Source organism: Talpa occidentalis, unplaced genomic scaffold (genome assembly GCF_014898055.3).
Source record: "Talpa occidentalis isolate TD23 unplaced genomic scaffold, MPIMG_talOcc4v2.1 talOcc4.2, whole genome shotgun sequence".
In the NCBI taxonomy this organism is placed as follows: domain Eukaryota; kingdom Metazoa; phylum Chordata; class Mammalia; order Eulipotyphla; family Talpidae; genus Talpa; species Talpa occidentalis.
Window position 1 is genome coordinate 16,369,681 of NW_023602073.1, and position 15,169 is coordinate 16,384,849.

The 15,169-nt window shown below is 44.7% G+C and overlaps 1 pseudogene; it reads right to left on the reverse strand.

The window, feature by feature from the left end:
- LOC119253530 (E3 ubiquitin-protein ligase TRIM38-like) overlaps window positions 1-15,169 on the reverse strand; it is a 165,806-nt pseudogene that overhangs the window by 145,340 nt on the left and 5,297 nt on the right.

Consider the following 15,169-nt stretch of genomic DNA (forward strand, 5'->3'; position numbering starts at 1 on the left):
CATGTGTCAAGTGACATGAAATACTGATTTTTCCACACTCACCTTCTGTCTTTATTTTCACTGTAGGGTATGAAAGATACACTGAAAAGGTATGTCTGTCTTAATACATAGTTAAGGGGAGTGAGGGTGTGTTGGAGTCCAGAGCCAAATGGAACGTCCACTGTATAAGGTCTGTTGTCTGTTTATTCTAGGCATTCAGATGTGGAGCTGAAAGTACCAGAGGCTGTGTCTTTGGCCCTCAAACTATGTGCAATGTTTCTGAGCTTTACTGTGATGTGAAGAAATTAATAAAGCACTACCAAGGTATGTGAAGGAAATAACTGCCTTAGTGCTTCACAGGAAAGGTCTCTTAAGTGGTAGCCAAGCTTCCTACCTGTCCTGCTCAGACTCATAGGCAGAGAGGTTGCTGAGCTGTTTTCAGTGGGTCAGGAACAAGCTCCCTTGGGTGTAGACAGGGAAGTGGCAAACTGTTCTTTCTTCAGGCTCTTCGATTTCCTCTTCTCCCATTGATTTGCTGTATCAGCCAGGCCAACCACTACCTCATTTTCCCTTTCTGAAAAATACAAATATGAACAGATCTTAATTCAGTGAGCTTTCATAAAAATCAAATGCAACAGCAGGTGTAAAGTGTTAGAACAATTCTCATCATGGTGTTTATTGTTAACATTTCATAAAAAATCAGTGAAATTTAAGAAAGATAGATCAGTATTCAGGACTAAGCAGAAAATGGATTATGACACCATCAATAGTTGAATCTTAATGAAAGCCAGTATTACCAACTCCAAAACTTTGATTCGTATTTAGTACTTTCCATGTTCCACATGTCCACAATTAGAAAATTAAAACTACATTGTTTTAACAATTCCTTTGGCTGGAAAATCGGAATGAATCTGAAATGATTCTCTATGGCTATAAGAATATTCATTCGCTTAAAACAACACACACATTATCTCACAGGTTTGTGGTTCAGATATGTGTGCCTCACATCTGCTAGGACTTATGCTCAGGGCCTTACAGAGTGCAATGAATGTGTTGCTGGGCTGTGTTCCCATCTGGAGGCTAGACTGGGGAATAATCTACTTCCAAGCTGCCTCTGATAGTGGGCAGCATTCACCTCTTATGATTATAGAACTTATGATCCTGGCTTCCTTCTGACTGTTGAATAGATACTGTCCTCATCTTCTAGAACACTGTCAGCTCTAGAAGGCACCCCTTAGTGATTGCATAGCAAGGCCACTAAGTCTTCAAATAAGCTCAAGGATATGACTTCCACTTACTGGTTACTTACCAAATACCAGGAATGTCTCCAAGCACTAGGCGTCCATTAGCTCCTTCAATCCTCCCCACCATTATTGTTCAGGTGTGATGATTTCCTACTAAGTTATGCAGAGTCTCCAAAAGTGACTCACAGAGCTGAGAGTTCTGTCTTATCAGCAAATAAAATGTGTCTTTCTCTTTTATCAGTCAGTGTGACTCTGGATCCACACACAGCTCATTGTGAACTAATTCTGTCTCAGAATCGAAGACATGTGACCCGTGGCAGCCCCAGAAGAAGCATTTCAGTATTAAGAGATTCCGTGCTTTACCCTGTGTCCTGGGTTGTGAGGGCTTCACCTCAGGAAGACATTACTTTGAAGTGGATGTGGGAGAAGGATCTGGGTGGGACTTAGGAGTTTGTCTGGAAAATGTGCAGAGGGACAGGGACATGACTCCAGAGCCTCGGTCTGGCTTCTGGGCCATCAGACTCTGCCAGGAGAATGGCTACATGGCCCTTACCTCCCCCCAACTCCCCTTCCATTAAAGGAGCGGCCTGTGCTGGTGGGATTCTTCTGGACTATAAGACTGGACTTGTGTCCTTTTACAACATGAACACGGGCTCCCACATCTTCACCTTCCCAAGGGCCTCCTTCTCTGATACTCTTCGACCTTACTTCCAGGTTAATCATTGTTCCCCTTTATTCATTCCTGCACCATTAGAGTTATTATAAGAAAAGTCTCTTGTTTAACCATTGCAGAAATATAATGTGAGTTCTATTGGAAAATAAATTTGGTCTGTTTTCCTTGCTGCTCCAACCTGCTTCCGCCAACCTGGAATGGTGCTGAGTTTTCAGAGGACACTCAATGAGTGTGCAATGAATGAGTGGATACAGCCACTGTACAGATTCCACAGAAGATCAGCCTGACCTGTAGAGCAGCGAGAGCACAGCAGTGATCATGCATCACCCTCTCCATCGCAGGGTTCAGATCTCTGATTTCCAAGGGTCCTGGTCTGACCAGCAGGTAACCAGACATCTGGAGGGCTGAGTGCTCCCATTGTGTTTGATACCAGCAGAGTCTCCCGTGGAGAGGAGGGGAAGCTGCATTGTATCTGTCACCTGCATAGAAGAGCAGGACAGCAAAAAAAAAAACATTTCTTTTCACCACTGACATGACGGTTACATTAACTGAGAGAATTATTATTATGAAGCAAATTTACTTTTAGTAGAACAGAAATATTTTTGAAGAGATTATTTAGTCAAATTGAGGACTGGGCTCAGGAGACCCGTATCAGATTTCTTTGAGTGACTGACTTGTCACTCACCTAAAGTTTTGGGCCCAGGTTTCTCCCTGGAAATTACATGCACAGAAAGAGAACATAGTGTTTTTTCTTACTAAAGCAGAAAAGACATCTACTGAATTTCCAACAGTGGTATTCACTAAAGGAGGTTGGTTCTTATCAACCTCAGTTAACTGATAAAGGAGAAATACTGTTCCTCTTCACAACAACCACTTTATTCCACACAGCTCATGGAGCAGCAGCTCTGTGTGTTTGGGAAGATGTGAGGACAGAGATTACTGAATATCTCATCCTGAAAGGAGCACGCCCTATTATCCCACTTTGGCATAAATATTATTTGGGCCAAAGGCAGTTGTGTGAAAAAATGTACAAGAGAAGCTCTTGGTCCTCCCCTTGTTTGCCAAAGACAAAGGATAGAAGTGAATTATCAGAGACACAGCTAGACCCTGAGGCAGCACTACAGGCATCCCCATAACAAGCAGGTAACACTAGCTCGTCTTCCATCACTTGCCCCATATCTTTGCCTTCCCATCATTCCCCACCTAGAAATTCATCTCTCTTTACCTGCCACTTCTCTAAGAATCTACTGCTCATTTGTTAGCTTCTCCAGGAGCTTCAGTTCTAAACACCACCTGTGCTCCTAGTCTCTGAGTTCCTGTGAGTAATAGGGGTGCACGTGCATCCAGGAAAATTCCTGCTTCTCCTTTCCTCTTCGCTGCTATCCCATTCACACCACTTCTCTTCACTCTGCACACCAGATGTGTGAGTTTTCTCCATCAACCTGAGTGTCTTACAGTCCTATTCAATCTGATATAATGGAGTTCCAACAGAGCCCCCGACCCCCAGGTTATGGGCTCAATTCCACTCCTGGTTTCTTCAGTCTCCAACCCACACCCGACCTCACTCCAGTCACAAGCCACATTGTCACCTGTGCTTCTGACTAACTGGCTATGAATCAAAGGTGTCTTTGACTTCCTCTTCTGGTTCCATCATTTGCTAGAAAAGTTCACAGAACTGAGGGAGATGCTTCCTTGTTGGACAAGTCATCACCCATTTTTTGCAGCAGATGGCCCTAAAAAATATGTCATGACTTTTCTGACATCCCAGTACTTTCCTCACTAGCTTCTTGTTCCAGGCAGCCTTGCAGGTCCAGGGGTCACATGTGAATCAGAAATTTAAACTATCTCTGGGTAGATGTGGAAGCTTCCTGTTTTATGGACCCTACCTAACCCTCTGGCCATTTATTTGCCCTTGTCAACTTTTCATGGAAACTTTTCTAACCATCTCTTGAAAATGACTGGTGGTATTGAGTGGGGCAGCTGAAATAAATGATAACCTTCTCCTGATTCACTTATTGCCTTGGTCATTAGCTCTTATGGGACCTGCTTTTAGCTGCCTGAGCTTCCAGCAGGTGAACATAAATGCCTGGACTCCAGCTGCTACTGCAGGACGTAGTTACACTGTGAGGGTGAGGATGTAACATGATAGCACCCTCAGCAGGTGACACCTGCTGCCTCTCCCTCAGTGGCCCAGTGGCAGTTTCTGGGCTTGGATTCCCCACTGAGGATCTTTGTCATCAATGATCTCTAATATGGGCTCCTCAGAGGGAAATTAGGTAACTTATAGCAAAAGGTAACAATATCAAGTCCCTGAGGTCACAGGCTAATATGAATGCAGTCTCCAAGACTCCCCATAAGCCGAATCAAGTGTGATCACACACTCACACACACTGGCAGGGACTATCCTAGGGGACGGGATGGAATCATTCTACCTGGGTATGCGTGTGTGTCTCAGGGTGGGTCGTTCTACTTCCTGGGGTGCAGTGTTCACAGCATATAACCCCACGTGTCAAGTGACATGACATACTGATTTTTCCACACTCACCTTCTGTCTTTGTTTTCACTGTAGGGTGTGAAAGATATATTGAAAAGGTAAGTCTGTATGAACACATGGTTAGGGGGAAGTGAGGATGTGTGGGGTCCAGCGCTGAATGGAACGTCCACTGCAGAAGGTCTGTTCTCTGTTTGTTCTAGGCATTCAGATATGGAGCTGGCAATACCAGGGGTCCTCTCTCTGGACCCTCAAACTGTGAGCAATGTTTCTGAGCTTTACTTTGATTGGAAGAAATGTTAAAGAGCTACCAATGTATGTGAAGGAAATAACTGCCTTCATGCTTCACAGGAAAGTCCCCTTAAGTGGTAGCCATGCACTGCTTCCTCCATGTACTGCTCAGACTCGTAGGCAGAGAGGTTGCTGAGCTGTGTTCAGTGGGTCAGGAACACGCTCCCTTGCGTGTAGACAGGGATGTGGCAAACTGTTCTCTTTTCAGGCTCTTCGAATTCCTCCTCTCCCATTGATTTGCTGTATCAGCCAGGCCAACCACTACCTCATTTTCCCATTCTGAAAAATACAAATATGAACAGATCTTAATTCAGTGAGTTTTCATGAAAATTAAATGCAACAGCAGGTGTAAAGTGTTTAGAACAATCTGCACCATAATGTTTATTGTTAACATGTCATTCAACATTCAGTGAAATTTAAGAAAGATAGATCAGTATTCAGGACTAAGGAGAAAATGGATTATGATGCCATGAATATTTGAATCTTAATGAAAGCCAGTATTACCAATTCCAAAACCATGATTCTTATTTAGTCCTTGCTATGTTCCACATGTCCAAAATTAGAAAATTCAAACTAAATTGTTTTAATAATTCCTTTGGCTGTAAAATCTGAATGTAGTTGAAATCATTATCTATGGTTATAAGAATATTCAGTCACTTAAAATAACACACATATTATCTCACAAGTTTTTGGTTCAGATATGTATGGCTCACATTTGCTGGACTTATGGTTAGGGCCTTACAGAGTGCAATGAATGTGTTGGCTGGACTGTGATCCCATCTGGAGACTAGGCTGGGGAATAATCCACTTTCAAGCTGCCTCTGATAGTGGGCAGAATTTGCTTCTTATGATTATAGAACTTATGACCCTGGCATTTTTCTGACTATTTAATAGATGCTGTCCTCATCTTCTAGAACACTGTCAGTTCTAGAGGGCACCCTTTAGTGATTGCACAGCAAGGCCATTATGTCTTCAAATAAGCTCAAGTATATGACTTCCACTTATTGGTTATTTACCAAATACCAGGAATTTCTCCAAGCACTAGGCGCTCATTAGCTCCTTCAATCCTCCCACCATTACTGTTCAGGTGTGATGATTTCCTACTATAGTATGCAGCCTCAGAAAGTGAGTCACAGAGCTAAAAGAACTAGGCTGCACTTATATCCAGGATGGTTATACTGAAATGCACTCTTTTCTCAGCAAATAAAATGTGTCTTTCTCTTTTATCAGTCAGTGTATCTCTGGACCCAGACACAGCTCATCATGAACTAATTCTGTCTGAGGATTGGAGACGTGTGACCTGTGGCAGCCCCCAGGAGAAGCATCTCAGCTTTAGAAGATTCTGTGCCTTACCCTGTGTCCTGGGCTGTGAGGGCTTCACCTCAGGAAGACATTACTTTGAAGTGGATGTGGGAGAAGGATCTGGGTGGGACTTAGGAGTTTGTCTGGAAAATGTGCAGAGGGACAGGGACATGACCCCACAGCCTCGGTCTGGATTCTGAGCCATCAGACTCCTCCAGGAGAATGGCTACATGGCCCTTACCTCTCTCCCAACTTCTCTTACGTTGAAGGAGTGGCCCCTATTTTGGGAGTTCTTCTGGACTGTGAGGCTGGACTTGTGTCCTTTTACAACATGAACTCTGGCTCCCACATATTCACCTTCCCAAGGGCCTCCTGCTCTGATACTCTTCGACCTTATTTCCAGGTTAATCATTCTCCTTTATTCCACCCTACACTGCTGGAGTAATTTTAAGAACAGTCTCTTTTGTTTAACCATTATAGAAATATAATGTTAATTCTACTGGCAAATATTTTTTGTCTGTTTCCCTTTCTGCTCTTTCCCCTAACCAGGAACGGTGCTGAGTTCTCTGTGGACACTCATGAGTGTGCAATGAATGAGTGGGTACAGCCACTGCACAGACACCACAGAAGATCAGCCTGACCTGCGGGGAAGCGAGAGCACAGCAGTGATCATGCATCACCCTCTCCATCACGGGTTCAGATCTCTGATTTCCAAGGGTCCTGGTCTGACCAGCAGGGTGAGCAGACATCTGGAGGGCTGAGTGCTCCCATTGTGTTTGATACCAGCAGAGTCACCCGTGGAGAGGAGGGAAGCTGCCTTGTATCTGTCAGCTGCATAGAAGAGCAGGACAGCAAAAAACATTTCTTTTCACCACTAACATGATGGTTACATTAACTGAGAGAATTATTATTATGAAGCAAATTTACTTTTAGTAGAACAGAAATTTTTTTGAAGAGATTATTTAGTCAAACTGAGTCCTGAGCTCAGGAGACCAGCCTTAGATTTCTTTGAGTGACTGACTGGTCACTCACTGAAGTTTTGGGCCCAGGATTACACGCAGAAATTTCATGCACAGAAAGAGAACATACTGTTTTTTCTAACCCTAGCAGAAAAGACATCTACTGAATTTCCAACAATGGTATTAACTAAAGGAGGTTGGTTCCTGTCAACATCAGTTAACTGATAAAGGAGAAATACTGTTCCCTTTTCACAACAACCACTTTATTCCACACAGCTTGTGGAGCAGCAGCTCTGTGTGTTTGGCAAGATGTGAGGACAGAGGTTACTGAATATCTCATCCTGAAAGGAGCACGCCCTATCATCCCACTTTGGCATAAAAATTACTTGGGCCAAAGGCAGTTGTGTAAAAAAATGTACAAGAGAATCTCCTGGTCCTCCCCTTGTTTGCCAAAGAGGAAGGATAGAAATTAATTAGCAGAGACACAAATAGACCCTGAGGCAGCACTACAGGCATCCACATAACAAGCATGTAACACTAGCCCTTGCCTTCCATCACTAGCCCCATATCTTTGCCTTCCCATCATTCCCACCAGAAATTCATCTCTCTTTACCTGTCACTTCTCTAAGAATCTACTGCTCATTATTTAGCTTCTCCAGGAGCTTCAGTTCTAAACACCACCTGTGTTCCTAGTCTCTAAGTTCCTGTGAGTAATAGGGGTGCATGTGTGTCCAGGAAATCTTCCTGCTTCTCCTTCCTCTTCCGCTGCTACCCCATTCACACCACGTCTCTTCACTCTGCTCTCCTGATGTGCAAGTTTTCTCCATCGACCTGAGTGTCTCACAATCCAATTCAAATCTGATATAATGGAGTTCCAACAGGGCCCCCTACCCCCAGGATATGGGCTCAGTGCCACACAGTCTCCAACCCCACCCCCGACCTCACACCTGTCACAAGCCCACATTGTCACCTGTTCTTCTGACTAACTGGCTATGAATCAAAGTTGCCTTTGACTTCCTCCCCTGTTCATTCATTTTCTAGAAAAGTTCACAGAACTGAGGGAGATACTGGGTTGTTGGAAACGTCATGATGCGTTTTGCAGCAGATGGCCCTAGAAAATATGGCATGACTTTTCCGACACCCGATAACTTTCCTAACTAGCTTCTGTTCCAGGTGGTGGGTGACTATGGGAGCACTTTTCTTGTTCAGATTTAGAGTAGATGCGTCAGAGTCCCTGGGAGTGTGAGATGGGGCCTCCCATTCCACCTTGAAGCTTCTCCCCACACCCAGGTGCCAGGTCTGTCAGAGTCTCAATTCCATCATTACTTGCTCTCTCTTTTTGCCCCATAAGAGGCTCCACACCTCAGATTCTGGAGAATCGATTCTTACATCCACCATTCTTAGCCTAGTCTAGACCCTCAGGCCCCTGGCGTCACCATCCTGAAAAGGAGTCAGTGCACTAGTTTTCGGGGACTTCCAACATGGGAAGAAATTATCAGACCCCGGAAGTGGACATGCAGAAAACACTGCAGGTTTTTCTCCCGAGAATGTCCCTTCACTGGGAACAAAGAGACAAAGAGATTATTGTTCAGGAAAATGTGTGGCATGTTGGTGAGCATGTGGTTAAGGGAATATGCTAAAGCCTTTGAGTTTATCCTGAGTTTCTTATGACAAGGAAACTGAGCCAATGTTCCAATTCTTGGAAGCGGGTGTTGCCTCATGACTCCAGTCCCAGGCAGGGGCTCGAGGCTGCAGACTGCTCCTTCCCACTGACTTGTATCTCAGCTGTCCTCCCCCTTTGTCTCTGCCCTCCCAGACCTGGAGTCTCTTAGGATGATGGAAATGTGTGGGGTTGGCTATTTTTCATGTTGCTACCACTCTGAGCGCCTCTTTTAGTGATATGCACATGTTGGGTCTGATGAAGATACTACATGGAGGTTAAAATTAGTTTTCCACCTTCTAGCGCAGAGCCTAACTTATATCCAATTTCTGATTTTACTTCTAAGAGGACAAGGGACATCACCCTTCTGGGCCTCAGTTTGCTGAAGTGTAATATTGGGGCTATGTTCTCAGGCGCTTGTCACAAGTGCTCAGGCACAAAGCTCGAGCCATAAAACAAGACATGGGCCTTTGTGGGGTATTAATTCTTATGAAGACTGAAAAGCACTTCCACTTGTGTCACCTGCTAAGGAGGAATTCTTGGGCCACTGTTATTTAATCTCTGTGAAAATCCCAGGTCATTTGCTCCCTTCTTTCAGCCTCCATTTCTCCAGAAAAGATGGAACTTCAATTCAGAAATGACAGGGAAAAGCATTCCCTACTGGTTTGGACTGAGTCCAGATTGGAGTGTCCGGACTCTTGCTGTCTACTCTGACCATCTGGGACACTGTCTGATAACACAGTGACACTCAGCCTGGGCCACACATATTAAAAATGAGGTGAAGATGCATCAGGCAGTGGACTGCCATCCAGTGGTGCTTCCACAGGGATGTCTAAGGGTCTCTTTTCTACTGAGGGGTGACCACGGTCACAGCTTTCTTTTATCCAGGACCACATGAACATCCCAGAGAGTTGTGGGGATGAGCTGAGCACACACCCTTCACTGAGCACCGCTTTCACTCCTGTGCTGGGTCTTAGAGCATTCAGGTTTCCACCCTACTCTGGCCTCTCCTCTGTGCCCCCTGTGGTGAGGATGTGCCTGTACCACGAATGTGGATGGGTCACATGACATGTTGGACTATTGTCCATCTGTGGGCACCCCCCTTCCATACCCGGGATCTCCTGATCCTGGGATGAAGTCCAGCTTCCATGAGATCCATGAACTGGCAAGGGCTGTTACCTATGAGGATGCAGGGGATTGAGGTTATGGACTGACCCTATCGTTGTCAGCAATGTAGTTCTGGAAACAGACTAAAGTTTTAAAAGGACATGGTCATAAATTTGTCTATCTCTAATAAAGATGCTTGGCTTATTTGCTCATCTCTAAGATCAATTATTAATCAGATGCACACAGATGAGAAGCAAGGGCACAGGGACAGAGGGCTGGTAGAAACAGGCCCAATGTCCTTTCACCTGACTGGTACTCACCCTTCTTCACTAGAGCCACTGAGGACAGCACGCTGAGGACTGAGCCTGCAGGGTGTTCAACGACGCTTTCTCCATCCTCTAAATGAGAGGTCTCTTGAGAAAGGGCTGATCCCTGGAATTTGGTCACAAAAATGGAGACTCCTTTCTGGCTTGGCGGGAGAATGAAGAGGTGAAGGAAAGAAGTGAATCCCTTGGTAAGATAGGAGTCAGTTCTGCCCTGAAAAGAGAGGGGGACACAGAAGTTGGGGATCCTTGGAGCCAACTGAGCTAGAGAATCCCCCCCTCCAGCCTGTAGCTGTGGTCTGCGGTTACTGGGCTCCCCTGTGGAAGCCTTCTAATGGAAAACACAAAACTAATGTAATATAAATCTGCATGTTCATACCCCAGAACAAAAGTGTTATTTTGTTATATTTGGTTCAGATTTTTTTGAGAAATTAAGTGGATTATGGGAGGTTGATGTAGGGGCGAGAATACGGGTGGAGAAGGAGTTGGTTAAAGGGGTGCAGGATATTTCCTGAATGCGAGCCTGTATGAATTTCAGGAGGCAAGGAGCAAAAAGAACAAATAAGGTTATCATTAGTATTGGCCCCAAGAGTGGGAGGAGCCATGAGATTGTGGGATTGGAGTTGGAGCCCCCTCTTTCCCGTTGTAGTTTTTGCATAATTTGATTAAGGCTTCCACATTTTGATCTACAATGCCTGATTCATTAATGCAGTAACACACATTTGGGCAATATCCCGCACCACCTTTAACCAACTCCTTCTCCACCCATATTCTTGCACCTACATAGACCTTTCAATTAGGATTCTCACATTCAAGGTGGTCAAGCCCTTAAAACCATTTTTTTAAAAATGTATTTATTCATTTTATATAAGAACCAGGGTACAGGCTAGATGCATGGGAGGGTGAGAGGAATCATCAGAGACAGAGCAGGAAATAGAACAGGTAGACAATGAAATACATTGCTGAGGGGAGCAGTGGGTGAGACAGGAGAGGTCTGCTGCCATCAGGTAGGACCCCATGCCAGCCGGCCGGGATTGAACCAGCGCTGCAGAAGCTGAGACATCTTCAAAGGGCAGCGCTCAACTGCCTGTGCCACCAGGGGAGGCCCCCTTAAAACCATTTTCATCACAGTCTAGAATACTGATCTCTCTTTCTTGCATTGCTGGGAGTTTAATGAAATGTTAATAAACATTAGGTTGTAGACACTGTTCTAAACACTACATATATTGATGTTGTTAAATGTCATGATAGGTGAGGGAAGTGACATCTTCTACACTGTCATTTTCAGATGGGGAGAATGAGCAGGTGATCAACCTGGGAGAGGTGGAATTTGAAGAGCCCGAATTGTTCACCAGGAAGCTACATCCCTGCCTACCCAGGAGGGAGAGAGTTCCAGCTCCACTGAGAACAGCTAAACAGCGTCTCTGTCTTTGAGTCTGCCCAGGGACAGCTGCTGAGTTGGTGACCACCAAAGTGGCATTTTACATGAAGCATGAAGGGAACTGTTGACTTCACACACCTTGGAAGCCCCTTAACATTTACTTCACATCAAAGTAAAGCTCAGGAACATGGCACACAGTTTGAGGCTCCAAAGAGAAGGTCTCTGGCAATTTCAGCTTCACATCTGAATTCCTACAAGAAACAGGGGACATTCCATTCAGCTCTGGGTAGCCACACAACTGCCTACATCCTCACACTCCCACATTCATACAGACTCACCTGTTTAATGTGTCTTTCACATGATACAGTGAAAACAAAGACAAATGTGACTGTGGCAAAATCTGTATTTCATCTCAATTTACACAAGGGTTACTTGCTTTGAACAGTCCACCCCAGGAAGCAGAGTGACCCAGCCTGAGACACCCACGCATACCCAGGTAGAACGATTCCCATCCCGTCCCCTAGGATAGTCCCTGCCAGTGTGTGTGAGTGTGTGATCGCACTTGCTCACGCTTGTGGGGAGTCGTGGAGTCTGTATTCACATTAGCCCATGACCTTAGGGAAGAGGCCAGGAGCAAGATTGTGTGATCTTCTGCTATTAATGATGCAATTTCCTTCTCAGGAGCCAGTATTAGCCCATATTACCTTTGTCACTTATGACAAAGGTCCTCAGTGGGGAATCAATGACCAGCCCCTGGCTCTGGGCCACTGAGGCACAGGCAGCAGGTGTCACCTGGTGAGGGCGCTGTCACACTACATCCTCACCCTCACAGTGCAACCACCAGTCCTGCAATAGCAACTGGAGTCCAGGCATTGATGTTCACCCTCTGGAAGCTCCAGGCAGCTGAAATGAGGTTCCCTAAGAGCACATGGACCAAGACAAGTGATTCAGGAGAAGGTTATCATTCATTTTGGCTACCCCACTCTATACCACTAGTCATTTTCAAGAGATGGGGAGAAGGTTCCATGAACAACTGACAAGTGTGAATAAATGGGACGAAGGTTATTCTGAGGTTCCATATGGCCAAGAAACACACACTTGACCCAGAGAAGCTAGTTTCTGATTCACATACTGTCACTGTGATACCTGCACAGGCCAGCAGCTGACATTGATATGGATATTTTCTTTGGTTCCCAAAAGGGGAGGTTTATAATAAAAAGGGAGAGAAGAATAAAGGACACTTGCATAGACAGAAATGGGCAAAAGAGCTTGCTGGAGACCCACTCAAACTAAATGTCATGTCAGGAGTCCCCAAGAGGAGAGGACGGTGTCGGCGAAAACTTGGGGGGCTGAGGGGAAGTGAGAGTGAGGTAGATGAGGTAGTGAGGAGACACTGACACTCTCTCTGGTGCAAATATCTCCTGCTGAGGGTTTCAGCAGGCACTTTATTTATACCTTAAGGCTAGCAGTGAGATTACATCAACATAAGCATCAAAGCAAACAGACAATCATTTCATATTTTCTCATGAACATACAGAGACCCTCTTAATCTCACACTACATAAAGACACTTCTTTAATCTGATTAAGAACAACAACAGGGAGGGCCTCCCGGTGGCGCAACAGTTGAGCACTGGGTTACGAAGCTGCCCGCAGCCTCTGCAGCACGGGTTCGATCCCCGGCTGCTCCCCGGCCACCAGAGAAGTGTCCCACATGGCGCACAGACCTCTCCTGCCGCCCGCTGCTCCCCTCAGCAGTGTACTTCAGTCCTTCTGCCTGCTCTGCTCCCCACTCTGGCTCTGGTGAATTCTCTCACCGTCCTGCACTTCTGACTGTACCCAGTGCTTGTATAAATAAATAAATAAATATTAAAAAAAAATTGACCCTTATTAAAAAAACAAAAAACAAAAACAAAAAAAAGATAAGAAAGGAAAACAACAGGGACAATTACTCTCCTCTGTACAACTCATTTTCTAGCATAATCAATTATCTAAGACAGTAAATTGTTCAGTAACAATGAATCATCCTGTCAAGCTTTCCTAATTTCAGAGTGGACATGAAAGTCCATTATTATGCTTTATTACTAAAATCAACCCATTCCCTAGCACTCAATTAACCTAACCTATTTATCAATTACTTCAAAGAGATCTAAAGTAACTCATCAATACTGTTTAATTCTACAAAATTCTAACTTTTAATCAGAAATACCTAACCTCCACACAACCTACAAACTGTTAACCTTTCGCATACACCAGGAGATGTACTGTTGCCACAAACACATACCCCCCAGGTTAGGCTATGGTTTCCAAGCATAGTTGGTTCATGGCAGCTTGTTCTCCCTAGTTCTCAGGGCCAGATCATTTCTATTCTAACCATATCTTTAACAATTTTTACTTCTTTTGTGATTGCTTATGCGTAAGAACAATAAGCCAACTGTCACCTGGGTCTGAATTAGGTTTTCACAAGCCAATTTATAACTAACTTACTTATGTATTAACCAAGAACAAACAGGAGAGCATTAGGAGGTATTGCCATGGAGACTCCCTAGTTCAGATTTTCTGGGAAGTGCAGGACTCCCCTCTTCTCGGGAGTCCCCCCAATGCCCGGACCTTGTCAAGAGACAGCACGGGTAGCGCAGCCTACAGCATTTCCCCTTTTTGTTTTTGGCCAACAAGAGCTGCTGCTGCTATAGTCTTAAACATTTATTTCTTTAAATATTGACTGAGGCAGAGAGGACTCGCCAAACTTCTCAGGCTCCCTCAACATTCTCTCAAGAGATCAGAAACTGATACCTTTCTTTCCTCCAAGTTCACATCTCCCTCATCTGCAGCAAATTCTGGGCTGAGCCCTGACATTTCTTCTCTAGTTCCAGGAGGAGGCTCTCCAGTTCACGGCTCTGATAGTCCAGACTGGCTTCACTGTCCTGCAGTCTCCCCAGCAGCTGCTCTTTCTCTTTCTCCAGTCTCCATAGATAAGCCCTCTCCTCTTCATGGAGGAAGTTGTGGAGATTCCTAAACTCAGACTGGATTTCTTGTCTCCGAAGATCTATGTTCTCCTAGAACCAAGAAAGTAGGCAGAAAAGGGGAAACAAACAAAACCTACTTCTATGGTGAGTCAGTAAACACAGGTGGGCCTGAGACACAGTGCAAATCTGCTCACCCACAGGAGGAAAGCAAACTGTGACACGTGACCAACTGGACATACATTGAAGATTCATGCAGAAGGACGTGAACCAAAGAGCAAAAGAGAAAGACCCAATGAGTCTTCTCATATGTGGGCCCTTGTCAAATTGAGAAACAAGAAGTAGAAGGGTGGCCCCCAAGCTGGAAGGATGGAAAATGGAGTTATTGTTCATGGACATAGAGTTTCCATTTCGAATGCTGAAAAGTTCTGCAGATGGAGGGTGGTGATGGCTGCAAAGCAACTAAATGCATTTCATGCCACTGGACTGAATGCTTAGAAATGACCTAAAGGCTGGCAATCTGATGTGGAAAGGTCATCACAAAGCAACAGCCATATGGTCTACTTCCTTCTTCTTCAGCCACAATGCAGAAGAAGAAGGTCCCGGAATGCTAAATAGGAGAATAATGGAATTTGGCCAACACCAAGTAACATATCATTTATGAAGATAAAACCAAGCACTGTGGGTAAGTAACACACTATATATATGTTCTGAGGGAATTTCTTCAACAAAAGGCTTATAGTGAATATAACCGATACTGAATTAAAGTCATCAGTCTCGTAGGAGAGTCTATCATAC